Source organism: Saccopteryx bilineata, chromosome 1 (genome assembly GCF_036850765.1).
Source record: "Saccopteryx bilineata isolate mSacBil1 chromosome 1, mSacBil1_pri_phased_curated, whole genome shotgun sequence".
In the NCBI taxonomy this organism is placed as follows: Eukaryota; Metazoa; Chordata; class Mammalia; order Chiroptera; family Emballonuridae; genus Saccopteryx; species Saccopteryx bilineata.
This window is the reverse complement of record NC_089490.1, coordinates 94,060,708-94,075,497: the sequence shown is the minus strand read 5'-3', so window position 1 is coordinate 94,075,497 and position 14,790 is coordinate 94,060,708. Positions and strand designations below refer to the sequence as shown.

General features: G+C 48.7%; 1 protein-coding gene and 1 non-coding gene across 3 annotated transcripts in view; both read left to right on the top strand.

Annotated features, from left to right (window-relative positions):
* Positions 1-14,790, top strand: part of ABTB3 (ankyrin repeat and BTB domain containing 3) — a 297,169-nt gene that overhangs the window by 86,386 nt on the left and 195,993 nt on the right. The window lies entirely within an intron of this gene.
* On the top strand, positions 12,504-12,579 carry TRNAA-UGC (transfer RNA alanine (anticodon UGC)). Its single transcript has one exon. It is a non-coding gene; the product is annotated as a tRNA-Ala (tRNA).

Here is a 14,790-nt window from a genome sequence, read left to right as displayed (position 1 = left end):
GGATTGAGATGGTAGGAAGGCCAGAAACCCCCCAGGTTAGAGAAGGTCTGAATTGAAGGACCTCACCCTCACCTGGTTGCCGTCATCTTCTGCCTTACCTGGCCAGTGCCGGACGATCTCCAAACTCATAGGGTCATCAGAATCATGGGGGAGGCGCTGTTAGAACTGCAGATTCCCAGGTCCTCGTGCTCCAGGTACGGTATGTCTGAGGTTGCAACTGAGAAATGGGACTTCTTTAAAGTCTCCTTAATATCAAATTTGGAAACTGCTGCCTTTGTCCCGCATTCTCCAAAGCGTGTTCCCTAGAACATCATCTCAGTTCCAAGGGACATTGAACTGAGAGAAACAACATTCTAAGAAGAGGAAACAGCAGGTGCAAAGGCCTGTGTGTGTATATATATATATATTCATCTTTCAAGCAAGTAGGTTTCAAAACTGTTGAGTTAAAGGAGTGATTCCAAACTGTGCGTCCAAATCACCCGGGAAGCTTTGACAACTACTGTCTGGGCTGCCCTCCTGAGTCCCTCTTTAGGGACAGGACCCAGGAATAAGTATTTTATAAAGCTCTCCACATGATTCTAGTGTGCGGCCAGGTTGAAAGTCACGAGGTTAGAAAAACAGGCTTAAGAAAAAAAAAAGCAAAACTTCTCAGGGCTTTTAGTACACAATGTACACTATGAATCTCTAAAAGGACAAACAGATTATTTTCTTATCCTGGTGACCAGGGGCACACAAAAAGAAAGAAGGAATGGTTAGCAAAGAAAGCCGTGGCCCACATGGAGAGGGTGTGTACTGGTAAGGGATGAGGGTGAGCAATGTGGTCTTCAGAGGCAATATTTTAACTCAGATAAGCATGAGTGGTTTCTTTTTTATTCTGATTTGAATAATGGTGATGATTTGGTAATTGGTTAGTAGTTCTAATACCTTTTAGGCTATACAGGTAGCATTTTTGTCAGCAATAAAAACAGTGTTGCAAGTTTATTATCGTGGTAGGGGCTCCAGACACATGGAGTGGGGCATCTGAGTAAGGATGTTAGCTCCATTCTGTAGGGAGGGTTGCTTTCAAAACATCAACCAGCTGCTTAAAACTCTCAAAGGCTTGCCATCCCACTGGTCACTCTTTCGTACAAAGCCCTACGTGAGCAATATCTAAACCAGGGGTCCCCAAACTTTTTACACAGGGGGCCAGTTCACTGTCCCTCAGACCATTGGAGGGCCAGACTATAAAAAAAACTATGAACAAATCCCTATACACACTGCACATATCTTATTTTAAAGTAAAAAAACAAACGGGAACAAATACAGTACTTAAAGAACAAGTAAATTTAAATCAACAAACTGACCAGTATTTCAATGGGAACTATGCTCCTCTCACTGACCACCATTGAAAGAGGTGCCCCTTCCGGAAGTGCAGTGGGGGCCGGATAAATGGCCTCAGGGGGCTGCATGTGGCCTGCGGGCGTAGTTTGGGGACCCCTGGTCTAAACTCTTGTATTATGTACTCCCACCAAAAGATTTTGAGCATGCGCTCTCATTATAGGCATGCTCATTTAGAAATTAAATAACCTGTACTACCAGCAGTGATACAGTGAAATTAATGAGCTTGATTTCCTTTTTACATTTTTCCGTTCATAAAATAAATGTTGCTAGAAGTTCCAACTTTCATTCCTGCGCCTTGCTTGATCATCGCTTGCACCCCGGTTTAGACCCCCTACATGATCAGGTTCCTTCCTTCCTCCTGTGTCATCTGTCACCATCTAACCCATACTCCTACGCTCCAGCCACAGGCTTCTATCTAAGTTTCCAAGTGTGACACAGACTTTGGGCCTTTGCACCTGCTGTTTCCTCTTCTTGGAATGTTGCTACTCTTGCTTTTTGTGAGGCTGGCTTCTTCTTGTTGCTCGGGTCTTATATTCAACGTCTGAGGAGCTTTCCAGGGCCACTCATCTAAAGCTGCACTCCAGCCACTTTCTCCAACACAGCTCGTTTTAATTCTCTAAGTAGAACTTATCACCATCTGATATTTTTCTTGTTTGTTTATGGCTCTCCTCCTTCAGCAAAGAGGAACAGTGGCAGCCACAGGGTGAGGGTTCCGTAACTATTATATTTGTTGGATGAGACACAAAGCTTAGACTCAGAGGTTAGCACATTTATCTAGGCTATGCCATCAGTAAACGGTGGAGCTAGAGTTTGAACTCCACCCTGTGTGACCCCATGTTCAAGGTCCGGTGCACCGGGCCAAGCTGCCTCTTGTCCTCCACAGGCCAGCCGAGAGATGCTTGAGCTCAGACCTTGATAGTTGCAGTCTGAAACCTGTTCTGATGTCAGATGACTTTGGACTTTGAAAGAAAAAAATGTGACTGGCATTTGACACTTGTTCATAGCCAACAGGCAGACCCAGCTACAGACTGGAAAAGTCTGTTGTCAGGAATGCAGTGGTGGGCGCCGCCTGGAGAAATGCCTGGCCTGCGTGTCCTAACGAAGCGCAGAATCTGAGGAAAGGGCAGGCATGCCTGGGAAGAAAGTCCCCCATCTTCCCTTCCATATTTTGTGCAGTTTGGAAGCGTGACATCAAAAACTGATGCCTAGGTGAGGAAGTATTGACCACCCACTTTGTTTCTTCTGTGGAACACCTGCAGGTTGAGAACCTATTCGTAGATTCTAGAAACCCAGCTGGCTGACCCTTTCTCTACCCTGAAGGCACTGTACCCCAGACCTGGGAAAGAAGATAGGAGGGGAAGGAGACAGCAGAAAAGAAGATGAAAGCCCAAGGCCCTTGACCTTTTGAAGGTGAAATGGTTCATTCTGATGCCTAGTTAGGTATGTGTAGGACACCTGTCACCACCCCGCATTACTGCATTTTCTGTTTCCGGAGTAACCCATGCACATTTGAGCTGATGAGCCTTTGGTTGCCAGGCGCGAGCAGGTGTTCCTACCTTGTTTTCACCTCATGGCCTCTTTATGCAAGGTCTGCTGTCCTCTTCTCCTCTTTCTATTGAGCATGGGAACTCTTAATGATAAGTGAACAGGCAGAATTAGGAGTGTCAAATTTGACACCGGAAGGCAAAGAAATTGACAATTTATTTTCCCTAAGTGGCTCTCCCTCTCCCTCATCCTGTCACTGAAACAATATTGACATTCTGCTGTAATGAGGGTTCCTCAGTCTCTCACTCATTCACTTATCCAAGCGTGGATTGTTCATGGTTAAAAGCATGGCCTTTGGGGTCCAACAGACCCACCTCTGCTGCCCACTGGCCTTGTGACCTGCATTAGTGACCTAAGGCAGCTGCTGCAATAGATTACTACAGGCTTGGTGTGCCTTAAAACAATAGAAGTTATTCTCTCACGATTCTAGACACTAGACATACAAAATCAAGACATCCTTGGCAGGGCTGCCCTCCTGCTGATGGCTCTAGGGAAGAATCCTTCCTTGACTCTTCTAGCTTCTGGTGGGTGCCAGCGATCCTTGGCTTGTGGCCACGTAACTCCAATCTCTGCCTCTGTCTTCACATGGACTTCTCCTCTTCTATGTTCTTCTTCATATCTACTGGGTATTTGTCATTGGTCCTAGCGCCCAACTAGATAATCCAGAAAGATCTCATCTCAAGATCCTTAACTTAATTACCTCTGCAAAGACTCTTTTTCCAAATAAGGTCACATTCTCCATTCAACCCACTCTGTGACCTTAGGCAAGTTGTTTAATCTCTCTGAGCCTCAGTGTTTTTAGCTTTAAAATGGAGATGCCTCCTCTAGTCACTCACAGGGATAATGTGTGGAAAGCTTCTTCAGTGCCCATACACAGCTTCCATTCCATCAACAACAATTATTCTTACTTATTGAGTGCTCGTCATGTGCTAAGATGTTGCTCTGGGCTCCTACTATATCCCCTGACAAGCTGAGAAGGCCCCTTCTGATACAATCTGCAGAACCTATGTTTAATTCCTATGTGCTTCCAGGACCTACCTGGTTATGCGAGTGCCCAGCAATTCTGACAAACCCAGTTTTCCTGTATATGCATGGGATGATCCACAGCCTCACCAGTAGGGGCAGTTCTAGAAAACTCAGCTCATCCTCGGACTACCTTTCGGGGGATGGTCAGGACACAGCAAACCAGTGCCTGGCTGTTGGAAGTCGTTTCAGCCCTGCCTCCTGTTCTCCACTCCAGACACTGTGGTCTTTTCTCAGTGTTTGGAATTGGTGAGGACACTTCTCGTCCACCACCTGGTGGTATTCCATAGAAGACAGGGCCGTGAACATTCTGGGAGCAGCAAGTGTGTGTTGTATCCTAGAAACTAGACCGCCAGGAAGGGAGTTGGCCTGATGGAGAGGTGGTGGGAGTGTTCACCCTGCTCTGCAACTCCCTATGACCTTGGCCAAGACTTGGAACTTCTCTAAGGCTGATATTTAGCTAGAGCTCAATGGGGTTGATTTTTTTTTTTTCTGAAGCTGGAAACGGGGAGAGATAGTCAGACAGACTCCCGCATGCGCCTGACCAGGATCCACCTGGCACGCCCACCAGGGGCGACGCTCTGCCCACCAGGGGGCGATGCTCTGCCCCTGGGGGGGGTGTCGCTCTGCCGTGACCAGAGCCACTCTAGTGCCTGGGGCAGAGGCCAAGGAGCCATCCCCAGCTCCCGGGCCATCTTTGCTCCAATGGAGCCTTGGCTACGGGAGGGGAAGAGAGAGACAGAGAGGAAGGAGGGGGGGGGGGGTGGAGAAGCAAATGGGCATTTCTCCTATGTGCCCTGGCCGGGAATCGAACCCGGATCCCCCGCACGCCAGGCCGACGCTCTACTGCTGAGCCAACTGGCCAGGGCCAATGGGGTTGATTTTGAGCAGTAGTTCTCGAACTATTTTTTGAAAGCACTATACCTGCTTTAAAATCTTTCCCGGAATCCCATTTGGTATGACCCGGATGTGTACTCAGGGCACCCTCTCTCAGTCCTATTGCCAGTGAGAGTCCAGTGGATTCCTGGATTTTTTTTCAACTCTCCACACTTGCTTCCTCATTTACAAGTAACTCCCTCGATATCAGAATGCAGAACTCACCCTCTTTCCTTTCTCTTGGGAATTCCTCACACTCCAAGGATTGTTATGGACTAAATTGAAGATGTAAGGGGATTGTGAGATGGGTCAGATCCTGGTCTGAGCTGGACTGACACCCTCCAAGTGACTCACCCACACTTACTTTCTTTCTAGAACCTGTCCTAATGCCCCCCCACCACACCCTGTTTCTGCACCTCCTCACCGTCCCTACTCTCAGCTCCCACCACCAATGCCAGGGAACTGTCACATTCTTCCCTGGTCCAGAGCAGACATGACTAATGCGTCTCAGCACTTTTTCCCACCGAGTCTGAGCACAAACACAACCCTCCAGGTGGCCCTGGAGCTGGCCCCTAGCTGGAACCTCTGTGCCCTCCCATTCATGATGGGGAGGATGGGGACCAGTGCAGGTGGGTGCACTGCAGGACTGCAGGCTGGCCTCTGTGGCCTGTCAGGAGCAGGATGTTCTGTTGGTCATGGGTCGTGACCCCAGAGTTGCGGGTATTGGGGTTCCTTGTGCTTTATCTCCTTCCTTCTCATTTTTCCTTTACACTATTTATACTATCACCCCTAGAGTTATTGTTCCCAAATATAGAACTGATCACTCAACGCCCCTACCTCACCAGGCTTAAAAATCTCCTGGTACCCCGCAGGGGTCCCCAAACTTTTTACACAGAGGGCCAGTTCACTGTCCCTCAGACCGTTGGAGGGCCGCCACATACAGTGCTTCTCTCACTGACCACCAATGAAAGAGGTGGCCCTTCCAGAAGTGCGGTGGGGGGCCGGATAAATGGCCTCAGGGGGCTGCATGCGGCCCGCGTTCCGTAGTTTGGGGATGCCTGCCTAGTGCCTACAGAGCACATTCCCAAGTTCAGGCGTGGCATCAAAGGCCTGGAACCCCAGCTGTCTTCCAGTGTCACCTGCAGCCAATTCCTGCATGTACTCTGTGGCCAAGTTCCCCTTTGTGCTTTCTAAGCACAGCTGTGCCTTTTAGGCCTCTGTGCCTCTGTATATGCTGTTCTCCAGCCCAGAGTGCTCTTCCCCACTGTATTAGTCTCCTAATGGTGCTATAACAAATCACCACAAATGCAGTGGCTTAAAACAACACAGATTTATTATCTTATAGCTCTGAAGGTCAGAAGGCTGAAATGGGTCTTCCTGGGATGAAATCAGAGTGTTGGCAGAGATGTGTTCCTTGTGGAGATGCTAGTGGAGAAGCTATTTCTTGCCTTTTCCAGGTTTTAGAGGCTCCTGCATTCCTGGGCTTGTGGCCCCCTCCTGCATCTTCAAAGCCAATGGTGGCTCATCTAGTCTTTCTCATATTCTATCACTCGGATCTGCTTCCATCATCACTTCTCTTTCTCTGACTCTGACTCGGCCCTGAACCTGACCCTCCTATCTTTCTCTTATAAGGACTCTTGCAATTACACCGAACTCACCCAAATAATCCAGAATATTTTCTCCATCTCAAGATCTGCAGACTCCCCTTTTCCCTGGAAAGTAACATATTCACAGGTTCCAGGGACTAGGACATGGACACCTTTAGGGGGCTATTTATTCTACTCACCCCCCTCACCTTTAGTATTAGTTGAATTAGTCCTTCATGGGTATTTCAAATGTCCCCTCCTGAGTGTAACATCTCCTGTACTTCTCAGACAGAAGGGCTTTTCTCTTTTTTCGATCTGTGGCGTTGGGCCTCATTCTGTTGCAGCAGGTACTGCCTGCTCTTCTGGTCCTTGGTACCTGGTCTTGCTTCCTTGGCAGTACGTGAGCCCCTGGGAGGCAGAAAGCTGAAACTTGATCACCGTTGGAACTCGGTGTCATTCAAAGTCAATACTTGAGGAATCTGTTGCATTTGTCTTTTCTTGAAGAGTCATCTCAAGTGCCAGGTACCTCCCCAACTGTGTTCTTCTGTCCCCTTTAAAACAAGACTTTATCCTCTTAATGAACCCAGCGCTAACCACAGGCTGGTGCAGAGCAGCGGCCCTATGGGAACTGGAGAGCTGACAGTCTCATCGGGCCTCCTCACCTACACGGTGGGGCCGCCGCTCACCCGGCATTAAGACGGACTGTGGCTTTGCTGGGGAAAGTACCCTCGAACCCACAGAATCACAGCCAGGGCTTGAGGTGCTCACCTGCTGGGAGATAGCTGCGCCGTGGGAAGCACAGGTCCTGTCTCCCATCTCTCCCTCACTCTCGGGCACCTGCACATTGACCGGGATGACTCTGCCCACCTTATCTAGATTTTCTGTTTCATTTCCCCTGTGTCTCTTGGTGGGAGTCGTTAGATGTGCAGAGGAGAATGCTTGCAGGAGGAAACGCCCAGACCACTCTTGGTGCTCCACTTTCCTGAATTCAGCTGCTTCCCTGCTCCTCTGTTCCCAGGTAGCAGATGGCCTGATAATTTAATGCCATTACAGGGAGCAGGTCACTGGGATTTAATTAAAAAACAAAAGCACTTTGAGAATGCCTGTTCTCAGACAGATTTGAGGGCTGGGTGCGCAGGGTCACCAGGTTGCACATCCCTGGAGCCCACATTCACGGCAGAGCCCAGTGAATGCCCCGCCCCACCTCCCGGAGCGTGTGCAGCATGGCTGCCTGGCTGTGTGCAGTAGCCTGCGGGGGAGGGGGAGACGTTTGTACTGTGACCTTGCCCTCTCCCATTTCACTCCTCTACGCACCAGCCTGCTTGGTCTGCTCGTAGGCCTATGGGACACTTAGAATGAAATCCAGATTCTTTTTCAAGGCCTAAGAGACCCTCCATGGTCTGGCCCCTGCCTGCCTCCCCAGACCCTCTTAGTACCTGTCTTCTTATCCTCACTATACCTCTGTATCGCCAATAATGCAGGATTGATTCCTGTCACAGGACCTTTGCATCTGCTCTTTCCTCTGCCTGATTGTTCTTCCCCCTGATAGTCCCAGGACTGTCTCCCTCAGGTCTCAGCTACAGCGCTATCACCTCTAAGAGAACTGCCTGGGCACTTTATTTTTGTTGTTCCCAGTATTATTCAACTTGAAATGCCATAACAAAATCCCACAAACTAGGCAGCTGTGGCTTAAATCACAGAAATTAATTTTCTCACAGTCCAAGATCGGGTTTTGGTTGATTTGGTTTCAGGTGAGAGCTAGCTTTCTGGCTTACAGATAGTTGAGACAGACAGACAGGAAGTACTTTCTCTCGCTCTCTCTTTTCTGTTCTTATAAGGACATTAATCCTCTGATCAGGGCCCCATCCTTATGATCTCACTTAGCTGCAATTACCCCCTTGATTGTCCTATCTCCAAATATAGTCACACTGGTGTTAGGGCTTTGACATAGGTATTTTGGGAGTAGACACATATTCAGTTCATAACATTCCCCATTGCCACCCACTGCTCTCTGTCCTGTTACCCTCTGTGCCTTGGCTTCTCGCTCATAAAATAATGGAACTGGACCACACGGGATGGTTGTGAGGGTTGAATGAGTTACTGCACAAAGAATCCTGAAACCAGAGCCTAGCACAGAGGAAGTGTGAATTCATGTCATTTTCATTGTCACCCTCATCATTATTTTCAGCCCAGACTTGCTAACCCTGATTCAAGGCCCCAGAGAATGCTTTTCTGTACACCTGCTACAAGAACAAGAATATTAACAAAGGGACAAGAGTGAGGTGCAGAGTTGGGGAAGGGCATTGCTGGCAGAGGGAACAGCATGAGCAAAGGAGGTGGGCCGTGGGGAAACAGTGAAGGGTTTTCAGCAGGGGTATTGTGTTCAGATTTGCACATCACGAAGATCACCCTGAAGCATTTTCCCCACATGAGGCTCAAACCCAAGACAAGGGTCCCCCTCACTTCACTGAAACAGCTCTTGCAGGGACCCCAGTTTGCTAACCAGTGGTGGGTTTTCAGGTGATGGCGTTCCTGAGCTTCCTGTTACACTTGACTGATGAGCACGCCATCCCTCCTAAGCCTTCCATATCCTCGGCTCCCTGACCTGTGACTAGATCTCCTGGGAGGCAGTGCAGGGTGCTGGGGAGAACTGTGACCCTGGCTTGGAGTTGGAACACTGTCTCTGTTGTAGGGGTCAGGTGAGTTCTCTCACCTTCAGAAGCTTCGCCACACCCTTGTGATTAAAAGACCCTCCTGGAGACAGATGTTAAGTGTGTAGAAGTCACCCCCCTCCCCCACCCTTTCCATCTGTCTCCTGACTTCCAGTTCCCCTCCAGCCCCTAAATGTAGTGTCCAAGGGCACTGCCTGAACCAGTGCTGTTCAGATTACGTGAACCTAGGTTCCTGGGTTTTCTTGTCTCTTCCACCAACTTTCTAATCTGTTGTGAAAGAAGAGACAGGTAGGTCTTGGATCACTTTCCTGGGGGAAGCCCACTGAAGGTTATTGTCTGAGATTTACTTTGAGCCTTTTTCTTTTCTATACACATCTCTCTCTCTCTCTCTCTCTCTCTCTCTCTCTCTCTCTCTCTCTCTCAATATGCTGAGTCTATGGAGGAAGCTTTTGCCTCCAGGAGAAGGTGCAAGAATAGGCAAGAAGCACAGCCTACTGAGATGCTTTTTAATTAGCCTCAAACGCAGATCGATTTTCTCTCCCTGATTAAACTTCACATCTCTGTAGTTTTAGAGAAATTTGCCAATTTTTCTAAATTGTATGCAGTAAAAGGAAAAGGAGAGATTTGTTGCCAAGTGAGGAGGAGGGAAGGGATTTCCTTTAAACACACAAAGCCCAGGGACCTCTCTGCTGGGACCTTCCACAGCAGAGGAGTCAGCGAATACTGACCAGATAATAAATTGGTGCCAAAAGACAGAAACCTTCTCCGTGCCTCTTTAACGAAGAGAAAGACATTCTGCCAAGACTGTCTCAGAATTTCAGGTGGAGAAAAAGCCCACAAAGTTCTTCTGCTGAGAGGAAATGTAAGGAGTGCTGAACTGACTTGGGGAGCTTAGCACCAAGGTCATCCAGATTATCTAAGCCACCTCTTAACAGCAGGGTGTGTCTGTTTCTTTGATGGAACCCCAATATAGAAAACCAAAGTTGAGCTGCTCTGTGGAAGCAGGGAAGGGTCCCAGAGTGCCTCCTGCCACCCCCACTCAACCTGAAGGCGAACGGTACTTTGAAAACCATAGATCTCATCCAATCTCTTTCTTCACGCAGGGGAAAATGAGCGGACCAAAGAGGCTGATGACTGCCCAAGGTCATTCATTACATGTTCACACTTGCTCAGGCACTGAGTAAATATTTACCAAGCACCTGTGTGTGCCAGGTACTGTTCTGGGCCCTGGGCGACAGCACTGCACCAGAGACACAAATCCCTGTCCTTGTGTAAACCGCACTCCAGTGGGGGAGACAGGCAGTACACAAATGGGAAAATATATTGTCGGGTAGCAGAAAGTGCAACAGAGTAAAGTAAGGCAAGGGGGTAAGAGCAAGGATGGCTGTTTCGAATGGGAAGGCCTTGAAGAGGTGAGATGAGAGTAACGAGAGGGAGGCAGGGGAATATTGGCAGAAGAAGGAACAGGTGTAAAGGACCTATGGTGAGAACGGATGACACAAGCAAGGACCAGCCAGAGGCTGGCCTGGCCAGGGCTAAGACAGCAAGGAAGAGGGTGATGGGATATGCGTCAGAGAGGGTGATAGCCAGATCTGCGTGGCCTCAACAAAGTTCTGCAGGTGATGGGAGGCCTTTGGATTTTATCCAGAGTGAGATGGGAGCCATTGAATGGTTTTGAGCAGAAAAGTGATGTGATCTGACTTAGATTTTAAAGGGATCTTTCCACTTACTTGCTAAGTGACAATAGGTGGAAGGGGGATGAGGAGAGAAACAGTAAAATCAAGTTGGGAACTTTCACTGTAGTTTAGGGGAGAGCTATTGGTGGCTTAGACCTTGATGGTAGCAGTGTAGGTGATGAGAAGTGGTAAGATTTGTGATAGATTTTTGTAGACAAATCCAACAAGATTTGCTAATAGGTGGAATAAAGAGATAACTTCTCACATCTCCTTTGAGCTAAGCACTGTATTAGGTTATAGGAATCAGGACCCTTTTGCTTGGCAGAGCAGAAACCCAACTCAAACTTGAGCATATAACTGAATAGTTCAACCAAAATGAACTTTCAGGTACAGCTTGTTCTAGGAGCTCCCTCCCTCCTTCCTTCCCTCCCTTCCTTTCTTTTCTTTCTTCTTTCTTTTTATTTTTAATTTTTTTTTTGGTGAGAGAAAGAGACAGGGACAAAAAGACAGAAAGGGAGAGAGATGAGAAACATCGATTCATTGTTGCAGCACTTTAGTTTCTCATTGATTGCTTTCTCATATGTGCCTTGACCAGGGAGCTCCAGCTGAGCCTGTGACCCCTTGCTTAAGCCAGAGACTTTGGGCTCAAGCCAGCGACCATGGGGTCATGTCTGTGATCCTACACTTAAGCCAGAGACCCCACACTCAAGCTGGGTGAGCCTGCACTCAGGCCAATGACCTCAGGGTTTCAAAACTGGGTCCTCAGAGTCCCAGGTCAATGCTTTATCCACTGCACCACCACCTGGTCGGGCTGGCTTCATTTCTCACATGTTTGCCCTCAGCAGCTCCAGGCTTACATGAGCCTTGCAGATAGCAATTGCCCTGGGAAAAGAGTATTTCTTCCATAATGGTTTCAATACAATTGATGGTTCACCTACCTTAAGTCATCTGCACATCCCTGACCTAATCACTGTGTCCAAGGAAATAGAATACACTTACTGGCAACTCTTGTCACATGCCAGCCTGGAATCAGGGGGTGGTGGCAGGGAGAAGCATGCTTCCCCCACTCAATAATTGTGCATTACTAGGAGGAGGGAAAATGGATGCTGTGCAGGCAGAAATAGCCAATTTACACTATACAAGCATAATAAGAAAAACATTTTTTAATAAATGAGAATTTTGCCTTCTCATTTTTCTTGTGTCATAAAATATGCTTTTCTGGAGACACAAAAAGTAATTGTTGCACTAAGAAGTACAGTGTGCTGGATGCCATATTCCAGCGTGCTTCCCCACAAGTTCTCCAGCTGCAGAACATGATAGCTCCATGCCCAGGAAAGGAACTTGAACCTGAAAAGCTGATGGTCACATGTTCTCCAGCCACCTGATGAGCCCAGTGAGAGCAGAAAGAAGTACAATATTCCCTGCATTCAGAAGGGATAGAACACTGTCTGGGCTATTGTGTAGGGAGAATGGAGACTCCTAACAGCACTGGGTGAGGACGGGGGCAGGGCAGGAGGGGAGCTGGCTCAGAGAACCATGGGGGGACCATTGCACCAAGGCCCAGATTTGTAGCCAGTGATGCCTAAGGACCACCCACAACACACACACCCCAACATCAGGTTTTCTGTTAAAAGGGATTCAGATGCGAGTTCAGTGACAGCCTGCTAGCCAGGCCTGGCCCTCAGCAGCCCCGGGCGTTTGGCCTTGAGATCGCAAGCTGGACTCATTTTTAAAAAGCATTCTAGGCCCTGGCTGATTGGCTCAGTGGTAGAGTGTTGGCCTTGCGTGCAGGAGTCCTGGGTTCGATTCCCGGCCAGGGCACACAGGAGAAGCGCCCTTCTGCTTCTCCACCCCTCCCCCTCTCCTTCTTCTCTGTCTCTCTCTTCCCCTCCCGCAGCCAGGGCTCCATTGGAGCAAAGTTGGCCCGGGCACTGAGGATGGCTCTGTGGCCTCTGCCTCAGGTGCTAGAGTGGCTCTGGTTGCAACAGAGCAATGCCCCAGATGGGCAGAGCATCGCCCCCTGGTGGGCATGCTGGGTGGATCCCAGTCGGGCACATGCGAGAGTCTGTCTGACTGCCTCCCCATTTCCAACTTCAGAAAAATACCAAAAAAAAAAAAAAATGAATAAAGTCTTAAAAAAAAAGCATTCCAAGAAGATGCTGTTTTTGCTTCATTAAGATAATTGTTCCTCCATTGCCTCTCTTGCTTTGAATGACACCTAATCACGTCTCCAAGTTATTTTTGGGGGAGTAATTTTGCTCTCCCCCAGGTTTTGTTCATCTCTGGGGCTGGTTTATTCTTGCCAGTTAAGAAGTTCCCCAAAGCCCCAAATTTGTTCATGAAATTGTTAACTCCCCACCGTGGCACCATAAGCTGGGCCACGTGACATGGGCAGGATCAGCTAATGTCAGTACCTTGAGAGGCCAGAGCGGGCACTTGAGTGGTATAAAAAAATATGCAGTTTTCCGACTCTCCACCCCAGGGACGTCTCCCTGGTTACCTTATCTGCGGCTGCTTTGCCCTCACTACGCTGGGGTCTAATTCAAGTTCAGCAGCATCTCCGGTGCATCCTGGGGAATTTTAGGTGTTTACTTGGAAAACAGTGTCCTCCTCCCTCCCCCTCCTTTCTCCACCTGCCCACCACACTTGCACATCAGGAGGGCAGAATGGCTGCTCTGTGCTGCACTCAGGCCCACATGCCTTCTTACAGGGAAGTGCCGAGCGAGTGGGTTTAGGGTTTGAGGAGAGGAACAGGAGCTGCAGAGAAAGAATTGAAAAGGCAACATGACTTAATGGAAAGCTCAGAGGCTTAGGAGTCAGCCAAATAGGGGTTTGAATCCCAGCTCTGCTACTTATGAGCTACGTGGCCTTGGGTATGTGGCTTAGCCTTCATTTTCCTGTCTGTAGAATGGGAACACACCTATTCTGTACCGCAGACCGCTGTAAAGAATACATTAAGCAAGATTTTAAAACCTTTCCCTTCAGCCCAAACACCTCTCCTGACCTAGACCCAGGCACCAGCCAGTTGCTGCTGGGGTGCCCACCTGGATGACTTACAGAACCCTGACAGTTAACTCACCCATGGCAGGTGGACTCATTCCTTCCTTCCCACCCCTTAGGACACCTCCCCCCAGAACTCACCTGACACCCCTGCCTGTCACCCTCTTGTCCAAGGTAGGCCAAGCCCCCTGCCTGTCACCCTCTTGTCCGAGGTAGGCCAAGCCCATTAGGCTTGCCTGCTTAACACACCTGCAGCGGTCCCCACTCCGTGTCCCTGCAGCTCCTGCCTTAGTCCTGGCCCCACTACCTCCCAGCAGCCACCTAACTGGTCGCCCTACTTCAGTGATCCATCTTTTCTGAAGTGCAGATCTGGTCCTGTCACCCCCTGGTTCACCACCTATCACTCCCGTTAGCTAAACATAATGTCCCCTTAACTTGCTAGGGCTTTCTGCCTCCTCAGCCTCATCTTTCACTGTTCTTTAGCCAGTCATCCCTGAGGTCCGCAGAAGAGACCCTGCTGTTTCATGCCTCCTTGCTTTGTCACTGTCCCCTCCTCCGCCAGGTATGCTGTTCTCATTCCCCTGTGTCTCCCTGGCTTGCGCACACCTACTCATTTTTCAAGATCAGCTCAAGAATCACCTCCTCTATTATTCAGCCATAAAAAGAAATGAGGTCTGATACCTGCTACAACACGAACGAACCTTGAAAACTTTATACTAAGTGAAAGAAGCCTGACACAAAAGGTTGCATATTGTATGGTTCTATTTATATGAAATATCCAGAACAGGTAAATCCATGGAGATGGGAGGCTGACTGGTGGCTGCCGGGGCTGGAGGATGGGGATGGGGGTTGGGGGAGGCTGCTCAATGGATCTAAAACTGCCTTCTGGGTTGATGGCAACGTTTTGGAGCTGCATGGAGGTGGTGGTTGCAAAGCATTCTGAATGTCCTGAACACCACTGAGTTGGTCACTTTAAAATGGTTAATGTTATGTTACGTGAATTTTACATGAATTAAACCAAAAGGATTGCCT